The sequence below is a fragment of the Euwallacea similis genome, chromosome 15 (genome assembly GCF_039881205.1).
Source record: "Euwallacea similis isolate ESF13 chromosome 15, ESF131.1, whole genome shotgun sequence".
Classification (NCBI taxonomy): domain Eukaryota; kingdom Metazoa; phylum Arthropoda; class Insecta; order Coleoptera; family Curculionidae; genus Euwallacea; species Euwallacea similis.
The window spans coordinates 3,264,003-3,276,895 of NC_089623.1; positions in this window are offsets into that span (position 1 = coordinate 3,264,003).

Genomic DNA, 12,893 nt, shown 5'->3' on the forward strand with positions numbered 1-12,893 from the left:
ACAACTTAATCATTCTCAGTATTATTGACAATTTGAAAAGACATCTGCCATTGTTTTATTGCCTATTAGGCTCACGAGGTAGCCAAAAGAATGAAATAAATGAAAATGAAATAAAAACTAAATAAAATCATGTGGAACATTGAGTTTTTCCAATAATGGCCAATATATTTCACGGATTAGGGAATTTAATTTATTGAACTGCATAGTTGGTACAGATGAAATTATTCAAGAGCAGCAGTAAACATAAAGTTAACATCAACTTAGTAATTTGGGACTTAAAATTAAAAGAGCAATGAAACTGGAAAGTAATAGTGAGCTGCAGTTCATCGGTCATTCCCATAGTATCCTCGGGGAGATTGTTTTTGACAAGTTAAGATATTAAGGGTTCTATAGTTCAATTTGTCATCATTTGAGTGGGGGGAATGAAGTTTATGTGGAACTTTAAGATCTCCCACGTTCCATGGAAAGTTAGCTTTATAGGAGACTAGTTGGGCCCTTGTCAGCATTAATTTTCTTCATGTACCTACTCGCGTTCCTTTAGGGGAATAATACGAAGCATGATATTTAAGGATATTCGATTCATCTACAGCCATAAGTTTAATACTTTGTTTCCTTAATTTTTCTAAGTGAGTAGATTGATATTTACGAGGACTTCTAATTCTGTTTATTAATGAATTACAAAAAATTACAAATTTTTGGATTTAATATTTCATATTTATAATTATATAAAATTTTATATCTTCCATGTATTGCACATAAAATAACGTAGCCATGTCAACTCAATCGTTAAGGCACAAATCTTAAATAAACCGACTTAAAGAAAACTACATATGAAGCTGAAAGATAAAACGGCAGATACAAGTTTGTGAATATTTCAAAACTTCTGACACCTTTTAGATGTCCACAATTTTAGTCAAAATTTCTAGAATTATTATGCAAAATATTCGCAACAAATTCAGAGTAAGTTGAGGCAATCGCAAATCCACAAATCAAATTATACCTTACAGAGGATGATAATTGAGAATGAAAATAAAAAAAAGGTAAAAAGTGAATATTTCGGTAGATGTAAAAGTTTATAAATAATCTTAATTCAATTCAAATTTCATAGTTTCGCTCATAAAATTCTCAACAAATTGTAGGTAAACGACTTTTAGTAATGAATGTTTTAGCTCTGCCTGGGCTTTTAAACTTAGAAAAGGCTATTAAATTTAATGTTGTTTTAATTGAACACGGAAGTAACTACATTTTTAAGAAAAATTACACCTTATTATTACGCAATATCCTACAATATTCATTACACAATATCAAAATTCTGAAAGCTACAACTCACTATAATGAGTCTCAAATATAGTCCTGATGTAGAAGTTTTCACGACATGTAAAAAATATTGTAGCCACTAAAACAGTTAAAAATTACTCAAATAGAAAAAAATTAATGAAATATAATAAAAATATAATGAAATTAGTGGGTGGGTAAAGTATATATAATAAGTATCTGTATAAATTATAAGGTAAAAAAGTACTTTTCTTCTCTATTGAAACAATTTTCTGCAAATGAAGAATTCTTTATTGAAGAATTTTTTTAAATATTTTTACTTTACATTTTTACTATTATACATAGTGAAATGCTAGTCGGAAACTTGACCTCTGAACGAATTAAGCAAGATAATGTTTCAGTTTTATGATGAATCTAGGTCCATAAGTTATAATCTTACTATAGAATCTTCAAGAAAGTTTGAAATACTCAAAAATTATTAGACAACAGCAGACGCCATTCCGAAAACAGAATTTCAATTCCTTCAACCGGCCAAGAGCTATTGAAACTTCATGAGGACATATTGGTGATTATGAATACGAATGAAGAGCAGTATGGAATATAACTCGTAATCTTCATGTGCACAACACATTTAAGCAGATATGCAAATCCTATTCTAGACTTCTGGGGAAAGTGAACATTCCCAAATCTCCAAAATTAATCCTCAGGCAGTCGACGCACGTGTCTAATAACTGAAAGCTGAAATAATACCTGAGGTAAAAGTTGGCATTACTTACCAAAGGTGAAGACATTTATGACGATTTGTAAGCTTTCGGCGGTTTCAAGAGTTAAATTTGCTGTAATTAAATAATAGTCTTATTAACGTGTTGGGGTTATCATGCTAATCGTGAGTAAATTTGCATATACGCAACTCCACGCAGTCATGGAACAGGTAAGATAACTCTAAATGAAATGTTCTTTTATGCAAGATTATAGAAATGGAATTGATTTGTGGTTGAAACATAATAAAAACTAGAAATATGTGGCTTAATAAATAAGCAGGTAGTAAATAACACTACAAAACTAGCCGCACAGGATAATTCTCTAAACATGAGCAATGAACGGATTTGCACGAGAAATAATTTCAGGAAGATCTCATTTTAGATTTCCTTGTTCTGGGCGTGATTTATGGTCTTGCAGTTTGCCTGCATTTTCTTGTTATAGCAGTCATATAGCGGGTTTTTAATCAAATTCTGTTACACATGTTTCAGTAAATGGGCAACACTAGTTTTGGCAAGTTTACAGCACGAAATTCATAATTTTTTGTTATAAAGTGTAATTTACGAAGCAACGAGAAAAGAGAAGGGGAACTACACTTTTTTATGGCTGTCAGGATATTGCATTATTACCGAATCAGAAATAATATCGAAAGAACTTCGAGTTCTGTAAATTTACATTTCCCACGGGTTGCGCATGCAACCATAGAAAAATAAGCTAATTTCTCACGGCTTCGTACTGGTATCTATAGCAACGAGGCAAAACAAACAAACATTAAAAACCTGGCGCTCATTTTGGTGACGGCTGTATCTAATTTTTAAGTTTTAAGGCGGAAAATGCCCCATATTTTTAACAAATTATTATTGCGGTAGAAAAAGTATTCTATAATGCTGTCACACTACTCATATGACTCGGTTTCGATATTTAGTGCATGGTGTATAATATACTATTACTTCAGATTAAAGACAAATTAAAAATGAGCTCTTTAAAAATAAAAATTTCGAAGAAATCTGCCATATTTAAATTGCGCACAACGCGTCATATTATAGAGCGATGAGGGCAAGAGTTTTCAAATATTCTAAGATAAAGATATTTTAAACAGTTTCTAATATAATCTGTCGAGAAAGGTAATTAATAAAATTAATTAATTTCACAGCAAAATGTAACATATTATAATTTCCTCCAAAAAGAATTCAATTAATAACCCACACACTACCTAGTCGTATAGTTTAAACTTTTGATAACGCTTGACTTGATAAATAAATGAAGGGGTAAAGATTTTTTTTAAAGCACGAGGGTTTTGTTAGAGAGGAAGAAGAGAACAGCGATTATAAAGAGATCATAACTTAATTTGCCCTTTTCCACAAGTAAACACTGAACATTTTTTACGAAAAGGAGTGCTCAATATACCATGTATTGGATTATTAAAAATCAGGAATGAAAACAATGATTATGTTATGGAAATCTCCAAAAAGGCTTTTATCTCACAGATAGATGAAGGGAAGGATTTTTTGAATATAATTTACTAAAACGCGTTACTTTTCATTACTAGTCCAGTCTCAACTATTTTACAGTAGGCAGCATATTTGATTTATGAAAGGAAGAGTGCGCTCACTGATTTTTATCAATTTCTAATATTCTTTGTTCCTTTCGACGATTCACGGTAGAAAATTTTTGCTGAACAAACCTTTGGCCTAAAAAAATACCCAAAAACTGGGTTTCCCATAAGTAATTCAGTGGAATTGTAGGCGGTCCAATAAAATATTGAGGGAGCAATCGGGAGCAATATTTGTTTCCACCGTGATCCGATTAGGGTGGCCTCGGTCCATGATAAATGTAATCGATTTATTACGGACCAAACCAAAACTTAAGAACGCCGGATTTGTTATTAAGATTTACTGCATTGGTTTGAAACTATCATTGGTGCAAGTTTGTGTTTTGGATTTAATGTATAAAGTAAACGTTCGCTTTTAGAGCGATTGGTGTTATCATATTTCGTTCTTTCCCTTAAGGCGCCTTTAAGGTTTGAAACCGATTTAAATTTTAGCATGGTTTCCGAAAATCATTGCGAAGTGTTTTCTTACAATCAAGTCGAGTTGTTTGAGAAGATCTACTGATATTGAAGCTGAGGACTTTAATACAATCTATGCTACTCAATTAGTTACGTAGGAGTGTAATTTTAGAGAATTGCTATGTAAAAGATTTACTCAGAAGATTTTTCTGGAAAGCAAAGACTTGGAAACTTTTTATAATGAATTATGCCCTAAAGAAATGTTGCAAGAAGCAGCGACATACCTACATATTATTATGAGTACACTAAATTTTCTAGATACCAAACACCTATTTGTCATATAGAACTGTAAAAAAATATTCTTTGTAATATTTAGAGGACACAAAATAACTAAAATTTGTTAATCTAAATGTTAATTATTTATTAGAAATAAATCCAAGGCATTTAAGTATAATTAATGTTCTTCGTGAAATTTAAGACTATTTAAGGTTTCATGTATTGTAATTTTCAAATTTGGCGCTTGCAAATCATTTTAATTAATTCGTTACTCTAATGATGGCGACTTAATATGATAATTTATGGATCACCACCTATTTAGTCAGAAGTTAACATATTTTGTCAAATTAGCTGGAAATACCATCTTGTTCAGGATTTGAATTGCGTCAAAAGTCGACTTATTTCTATATCATACTTGATGCGTGTCTCTAGGAGGATTAACGTGCCCATTTTTAACTAAAATATTTTGAAAATTTTATTAGTGTCAATCTCTAAAATTTGGAACTATCTGAGTTCTTTACAAAGAGTTTTGAGTTCTCAAGCTTTACTATTCACAATTTTGTTTCTTTTCCCAGAAGTTAACTTCCCTAAACTAGTTAACTGCCGTCAAGCGGTAGTAAATTAGAAAATTTGGAGCGATAAAACGTTTATTGAGGTTTTTAACTCCAACTTTGTAGAGAATGTTATAAGAGACAATTCTTCAAAGAAAATTTAGCTTTAATATTAAAAATCTTTTTTTTTCATTTGAAAAAGTCATAAATTGATAATATTTTGCTTCAACTCAAGTTCCTGGAGAGTCTAAGATATGAGCTTTCTTTGAATTTTAAAATTTTCTGTCTTTTAAAATAATTTTATTGGTTTCAAATTTGTTCTCCTTTAATTATTGTCGTTGACTTGCTTATGTAGTAGTGGGATTATAGCAACTGTCCATTAAGTCAAATTTTAGAAATTCTTGAGGAATTCAAACTATGAATATTTTCTTTAAATTATTAGGTCCTTTGTATAGAAATGAACTAGTTAAAACTTTTGTTATTTCAGTTTTATTGATTTTTCAATTCATGGTAGAGGTCTGATTGTTACCTGTTACTCCCAGTTTGTAGACTATGTTTTAAGTTATAAATCCTGATCCTTAAATTGAAGTTCTTTATGAAGAGTTAGAACTCTTCAAAAGTTCACGTTCATCGGTATAAAATTTGCCTCATTGAAGTCATTTTTATTGATTAATAAATTTTTAATAGTTATGAAGTCCGGACCCTCTGTATTAATCCCGAATTATCCTAATGATATGCAACTTACACAGTTACGACATTAAGAGAAAGGTGATATTCTTTTCAGTGGTTCATGACTCCAATAAATTTATTTTGTCTTGGAAATGTTTCACTAATATGTGTTAGATAATGAAATTCCGATAAAAATTAGCAAGAAACACATCAAAATTTCGATCAAAGTGAATGTATTAGTATAATTAACTATACAGGGTGTTTCTGAATAGTTGGTAAAAATTTTAATGGGTCAAACCTGAGTCAAATTTAAGATGAAAAGTTCATATAATGATATGCCCAAAAATGTTTCGTTTTCGATCTACAGGGTGTTAAAAAACTTTTTTTTTTAATTTTCTTTTTTAATTACTTATTTATTTTTTATCAAAACTTGCTGACAATTTGTACATATAATATGCCAAGTATTTCCTATAAATGGAAATTTTTGGACTTTGATTTCATATACGGGGTGATGCGGATTAATGAGCCTTGAGCTGTCATTTATCACATTTTTTTTTGTTAATATTTTGATTCTTTTAAACAAATTTCTGAAATCCGCATTGAGTTTTCTCACTTTCTGTCTCTTGCAAAATTTCGCCAATTTTGACCACTAATACTATATTATAATGTAATACAGACAGTAATACTATATTATTTAAATTGATTGATGTGAACACCCTTAGCTATTATTGCGAATATTATCTATACCATCGATTTAAACAAAATTTTGCAATAGAGTGAAAAGTTAAAAAACTCAATGCTGATTTCAGAAATTGATCTAAAAAAACAAAATATTATCAGAAAAAAATATGTGATAAATGAGAGATCAAGATTCATCACCGTATATGAAATTAAAGTCCGAAAATTTTCATTTGTAAGAAACACACGGCGTATGATACGAGTATGTATAAATTTTCAACAAATTTCGGTAAGAAATAAACAAGTAATATAAAAAAAAGTGTTTTTAACACCCTGTAGATCGAAGACGAAGTATTTTTGGACATGTCGTTATATGAACTTTTCGTCTTAAGTTTGACTCAGAACTGACTCATTAAAATTTTTAGTATCTATTTAGAAACACCCTATCGAATTACTTTACTATTTATCAATCGACACACATTCTTAAAAAATCACTGTAGAATAGATTAACATAGATGTTTAGAAAATAGATATTCAGTATTTCAGACATCTATTCTTATTTTTCGTTTTGATTTTTAAAAGCAGTTTTCAGACTTTTGAGTAATTCCATAGACAATAATTTTCCTCAAATTCAAGATAATAGTAAAAAGTAAAGAAACCTTATTGGATTATGTTTTCATGTGAGAAAACTCCAGAACTTTCCATGTGAAGCAAATGGAATATTTCTCATTTGTCATCCCTTTTTGAAGGTTAAAACTGAACAAAATAAAGACTAAATTGCATTACGAAGTACTCCATCAAGACAATCCGATAATGTTAAGACAGATAACCCAGATACAGTTAGTAGCCGGTTTAAAAGTGCAATTAAGATAACACCAGAGAAAAAACTCTGAACTAAAGCTGAAGTCGACATTAACCTTGTTAATACTAAATTAATCAATGCTGAAAGAAAAATATTGGAGCTTGTTCTGCAAAACTTAGCACTTTATGGTAAAGGGAAGGTTCTACAAAATAGTGTAAAAATAAAATAGTGCTTCACTTGGCAGTAATAGTTGAATGTACCTGGGGAGATAGTTTTCTAACAAAGTTTCCTATATTTAGAACTATTTTGCTAAATTAAGGGGATAGCATCATCGAGAGGGAATTCTATCTGGGTATTTGGTTGAAACTGTTTATAATTGGGGCCAGGATATCAATTCATCTATAAAATAGCAATTATGCAGCAGTTTCATTGTTCGTTGGCGGGGTTTTGCAGTTTTCTGATGCTCATTAGTTTCGCTCATTGGGACAGCCACAGAAAATCGTAGAGATAAAATTGTACTATTTTCGCATTCAAGGTTCTTTTTACTATGAGTTACAGGTAAAGCTGTACCACAGTGTCGAAATAAAAAGACAAAATCCTGTCCAGTGTCTAATTCGACTTTCAACATGAGTTAGAGAGGTCCAATTAATTCTTCCAATGTCCAATTAATTCCCTCGATCTCTCATTTATTCTCAAATGAATAGCTACGGTGCAGGTATTTTGCAATTTAATTGTTAACTAAACCTCAGTATGGACAAAAATACATAGAGATTATAGCGTGACACGCTATCAGGGACATACAGAAAGTTATCAATTACTTATGCCGCAAAATGCAATAACGTGATTATCTTTTCAGCTGCAATATCCGCCAGCCCATATTACTGTGTTATTCATACATCATTCATTATCGTCAATTAGAGTATTTCTCCCAGAGAAAATCCTTTGTGATACACAAACTTCCAGTTTCAAAGACTCTTTACTGCGTTCCTTGCGAAACTAAAAATCCTTGTTAAATGCTTAAAACTGGCGCAATTATGACAAACCTTAATTATATTTCCAGCATTCCGTCCGAGAATTGTAACATTATAAACGAAAAAGAAATAGGATCCTAAGCTTATTACGACAAGAAACGCAATAAAGGGAGGAAAAAAGATTTTTAGGATTTCTTTGTATAGCCTATGCCTTTGTTTGCCAAATTGTATTTATTCGGGCTCTGATATAAAATAAATATAACGAAGTGAAAGAAAGGGAGATGTCGTGATGGCGAGACCAAATAAATTTGCCACATCTGGCCTCAAAAGAGCTTTGGGGATTGACTCAAATTGATCCCATTAAAAACAATAGGAAACCACGGATGTAAGTTGAAAACAAACTTCCTTACTTGCTGAACAATTGTAAATGTGCAACAAGACAAAAAAAGCGCCATAATCCTTCAGATACCTAATGTGGAAAGCCATTCTCGTGGATATACATTTGCGATAATATTAAGGTCTAGAGCGAGTCTGAGCGCGACAGTACATGACAGTAAATTAGGCATGAATAGAAAAGATATCATACAGAATTCTAATTTCCCAGGATTTCAGGCTGACTGGTTCGATAATGGAACGTTTCATTTGGTTTTCATTGTCATTTCCGAGTGTTTTTATTTGCTTTGAAACTTGAATCCGATTCCATTACATCATAACAATACCGCCTACACTAGCGAAATTAATTCATGCCTAACCTCCTTGTGAATTAGAATAGTCAAAGCTCATTTAACAAAGACAATGCAAATGCCGCATTAGGGCTCTACAGAAGTTATGTTTACGAGGCATTATCTTAAGTATTTTCCTGTTTATACAGTTCAAATCATCTCGAACTGGAACTAAGTGAATTGGCAAGACCCTTTTGTTCCCGCTTCTGAGTTACTTCATAATAAAGAGAGGGGGATTTTGAAGTTAGGTGTATTTATACTAACTGCGGCGGCTTTCGTTGCATAACTGTATATTTGAAACGTAATAACTATAAGTGTTTGATCTGTAATTATTCTTGGGTTGTAATGCAGATAATTGCAATAGGAGTTCATAATATCTGTATAGATGTGATTAACTTGAAACAAAGAAAATTTCCATTAGAACTTTCTGAAGTAATATGGAGATTGGACGGCATATTCAGATATATTTTTACGTTTTCCCCAAAATGGATTTTGAAGGCGGCAGGCACAGCGAGTAGCTTTGACCTTTTCAGCGAAATGACATGATTTTCTTTCATTTTCTTATTTTTCCCAAGTAATTTTTATATGTGAAAAAGATGCTTGCGAGAAAATTATTACTAATCATTGGCACTTTTCTCGTAGTAATAAAGTACTCTGACTATACTGACATTCATTCTACAAGCTGTGACATATAACCTGGAATATTGAAACATATCGAATACTAAGCACCTTAAAAAGAAATGTTTATTATCAAACTTTAATCACGCTGAGAAGGAAGTGTATATATGATAATGTTAATTCCCTTCCATCCCTAGTATGTGGGCGGGGTGATGGTTAACTTATTAATCTCAATTTACAACCCACATTTTTTTACAGATTCCAATAATATGGCTAAAAATAAGAAAACTTTGACAGAAATATGTTTTCTGTTCAAGCTAGAAGACACTGTAATTAACGAAATTCAATTTCTCTTTTATTTATGATTTACCGAAAGGTTTGATAATATCTGTTCTAGAATTAATGAAAATTTGGATTTTTGTAATGTTATTATTTAAAATAAATGTTCAAAATGTTGTCCCCAAATTTCAATCCACTTATTTGTTCGTGTTTTAAAGAATTCTTCATATCTATGTAGTATGTTTTCTGAAATATTGGCACAAGCGTTTATAATCCGCAGAATTATATCCTCACGTGTCGTTAGTATTTCTTTATAAATGCGATCTTTGAGATATTTCCACAAAAAAAAATCCAGTGAAGTAAGATCTGGAGATCTAGGAGGCCAATTCACGGGACCAGATCTGCCGATCCATCAACAGTTAAAATTACGATTAAGAAATTCCCGTGCCACCGCAGATTAGTAAGCCGAACAACCGTTATGTTGAAACTTTATATTCTGACGCATATCTAAGTTTAAGTTTTGGAATACTATGGGCAGTTCATTTTCCAAAATATTTCGGTACATTTCACCATTCAAGTTGCCTTCAATTATGTGGGGACCGATAAGTTTACTGCCAATAATTCCACAATATATGTTGACAGTTCAATGACGCTGGTGCTTAATTTGTCAAAGCCAATGCGGGTATTCAACAGTCCAGTAATACATGTTATGCCCATTAACTGTACCATGATTTGTAAACGATAACTCGTTAGAAAATAATGCACAACAGAAAAAATTGGGGATTTCATTCTATATGTCCAAATGACCACTTACAAAATGTAAACTATTTTAACAATCTAACTCATGGAACTCTTGGTGTAAAGAAATATAATAAAGGTGAAATTTGTGCATCCTCAGCATTCTTCACACATTTATATGAGAGATTCTTGATAATCCTTATTTCTGTTGTGCTCACTTGGGGATAAAAAGCGATGACGCCTAAGACTCCAATTTGATTGTTTTCTTCAAACAGAGAAGCTGGGCAAGTTCTTTTCTTCTGATTTACAGTTCCTTCATTAATACATTTTTTAATCGCATCATAGAAAGAAGTTCGGCATTATGTTTTTCAGGAAAACGTTGAGTGTAGAGATTGATAGCATTATTTAAATACCTATCAACTTCTTCATACACTAAAATCATTTTGATTTTCTCTTCTAGGATCAAATATTCCATCGTGAAGCAGTATTAATAACAGAATATTTAAAAGTAGATGTTTTATTTGTTTACGTTATTGTATGGTGATCACATTTTATTACTATACGAGTAGAACTATTTTGCCTCATAGAAATTTTTTAGAAGTGGAAAATGCCATTTAAGACATGAAATGATTTTCGTTATTACAGTGTTTTTTAGTATCAAATCCAAAAAAATGTTTCTGACAAATTTGTATTATTAGTCATATTATCGAAATCTTTAAAATTGTGAGGGTCATTTAAAATTAAAAAGTTAACCCCCACCCTACCCACACTGCGGGTGGAAGGGAATCAACTTTAGCATCAATACATTTCCCTCTCAGAGTGATTTAAAATTTGATAATAAACATTTCTTTATAGGATGACTAGTATTCAAGATTTTTGATATTCCAGGTTAAATATTACACACTGTGCATGGTGGTTATGGTTTGGAGTTTTTAATTACGTTTTTAAAATTCATAAAATAAAGAAGGTAGAAATTCCTTAATATTCTATTCTTCCTTATTCGTTGTTATAATACCAATTGATTGGATAATGTTATGTCGTTGTAAATACGATGAATATGCATAGATATTCAGAACCATTTTCATATGTGGACACTTAATATTCTCACTCGGAAGTTTATTTATCACAAGGTTTTTCTTGCTGTGAACTCATATTTGTGCCAAAAAATGTTTGAAACTAACATCCATTATGAGTTTGCTTATTCGAAGTCATACTCTTCTTCACAGGCAGTGTCTGACTCAAATTTAGGAGATAATTAGCCCTTTGAATAGAAAGTTGAAAGTATGAAAAAAAGTAGAAAGGCAAAGCTGTCAAGAAATCGCAAATCCAAATTGGGATACATGACACTATGACTTTAATTATAAAGTTTTTTACTTAAAATAGCCACAGTGATCAATTGTTAAGGAACTTAAAACACGTATTGAACCGCTTCTTACTCAATTCTGGAATCAAAAGACAATTAATTTGATAGAAACCACTGAAACTCCTATGTGAGACTCGTGTTGAGTATGTTCCACAATAGAGCCATCCATATTTACCCTGCCGATTATTTGCTCTATGCCGCACAGAGAGCTCCCGCTGATGTTTTCCATTCCACTCAAACCTTCCAACTGAAAATTTACATAATTAATTAATACTCATACATGCTACATTCAAAATTAAACATCAAGCCATAATAAATCGTCGAGGCTGTTCATAAGGTTTAATGTAAATAGCGAAATGTCACATGCACATACATAATTATAAATACTTCTGCCTGAAATTATTATTAATCGTGTATGTTTGAATTAAATAGACTTCTGGCATTTGAGGAAAAATGGTTTTAGGTGGTAATGGTAGAGGAACCGTTTTGAGGGCGTTAAGAAAATATTTTCAAGCTTTGGTATTAAATTTAGCTCTTGCACACACCGTGTTGTTTAAATTCAAAATATAAAACCCGCTTTTCTAGAAACTTCTTGACGATGTATTATTAAATTGTGAAGAGCAAGGTCTCTGAAGCACCGATCTAAAAAACTTTATATATAAGCGCGAATTCGAGAATACTCAAGCAGTTCCGGAACTACACAGATGGTGTATCAAAAATAAGGAAAGAATTCGGGGGATTTACTGTAGACTTAATCTAAATGGAAATTCTTACATTTCCTGCTACGACCCAGTTTGGGAAATTTAAGAAGACTATCGGAAGCAATAAGAATTGGAAAAAGTTTAATTTTCACTGTCGTGAAAGGCAATACAGCACCGTTTACATTGCTTATGTATGTCGGCAGCAAGGGATTATATTCCGTTTATATTGCTTCTGTTGACATTGTGTGAGGATGCTTTAAAACGTAAAATCGAAAATAAACAGAATTGATATTTGAGCAAATATTGTTGCCGAGTTTATTGCACATACTTACGTTTTTACGAATTTCTTCAGAGGTTTATGAATTTCTCTTTCTGCGACTCCTACCTTCGTTAGCTAATCTTTCAAATATAAACCGAAAAGGGCAAAGAGTTTTTTAATGTTTCTTCTTCTATCACATCCTATCTGTCCGAGATAATGAAAGC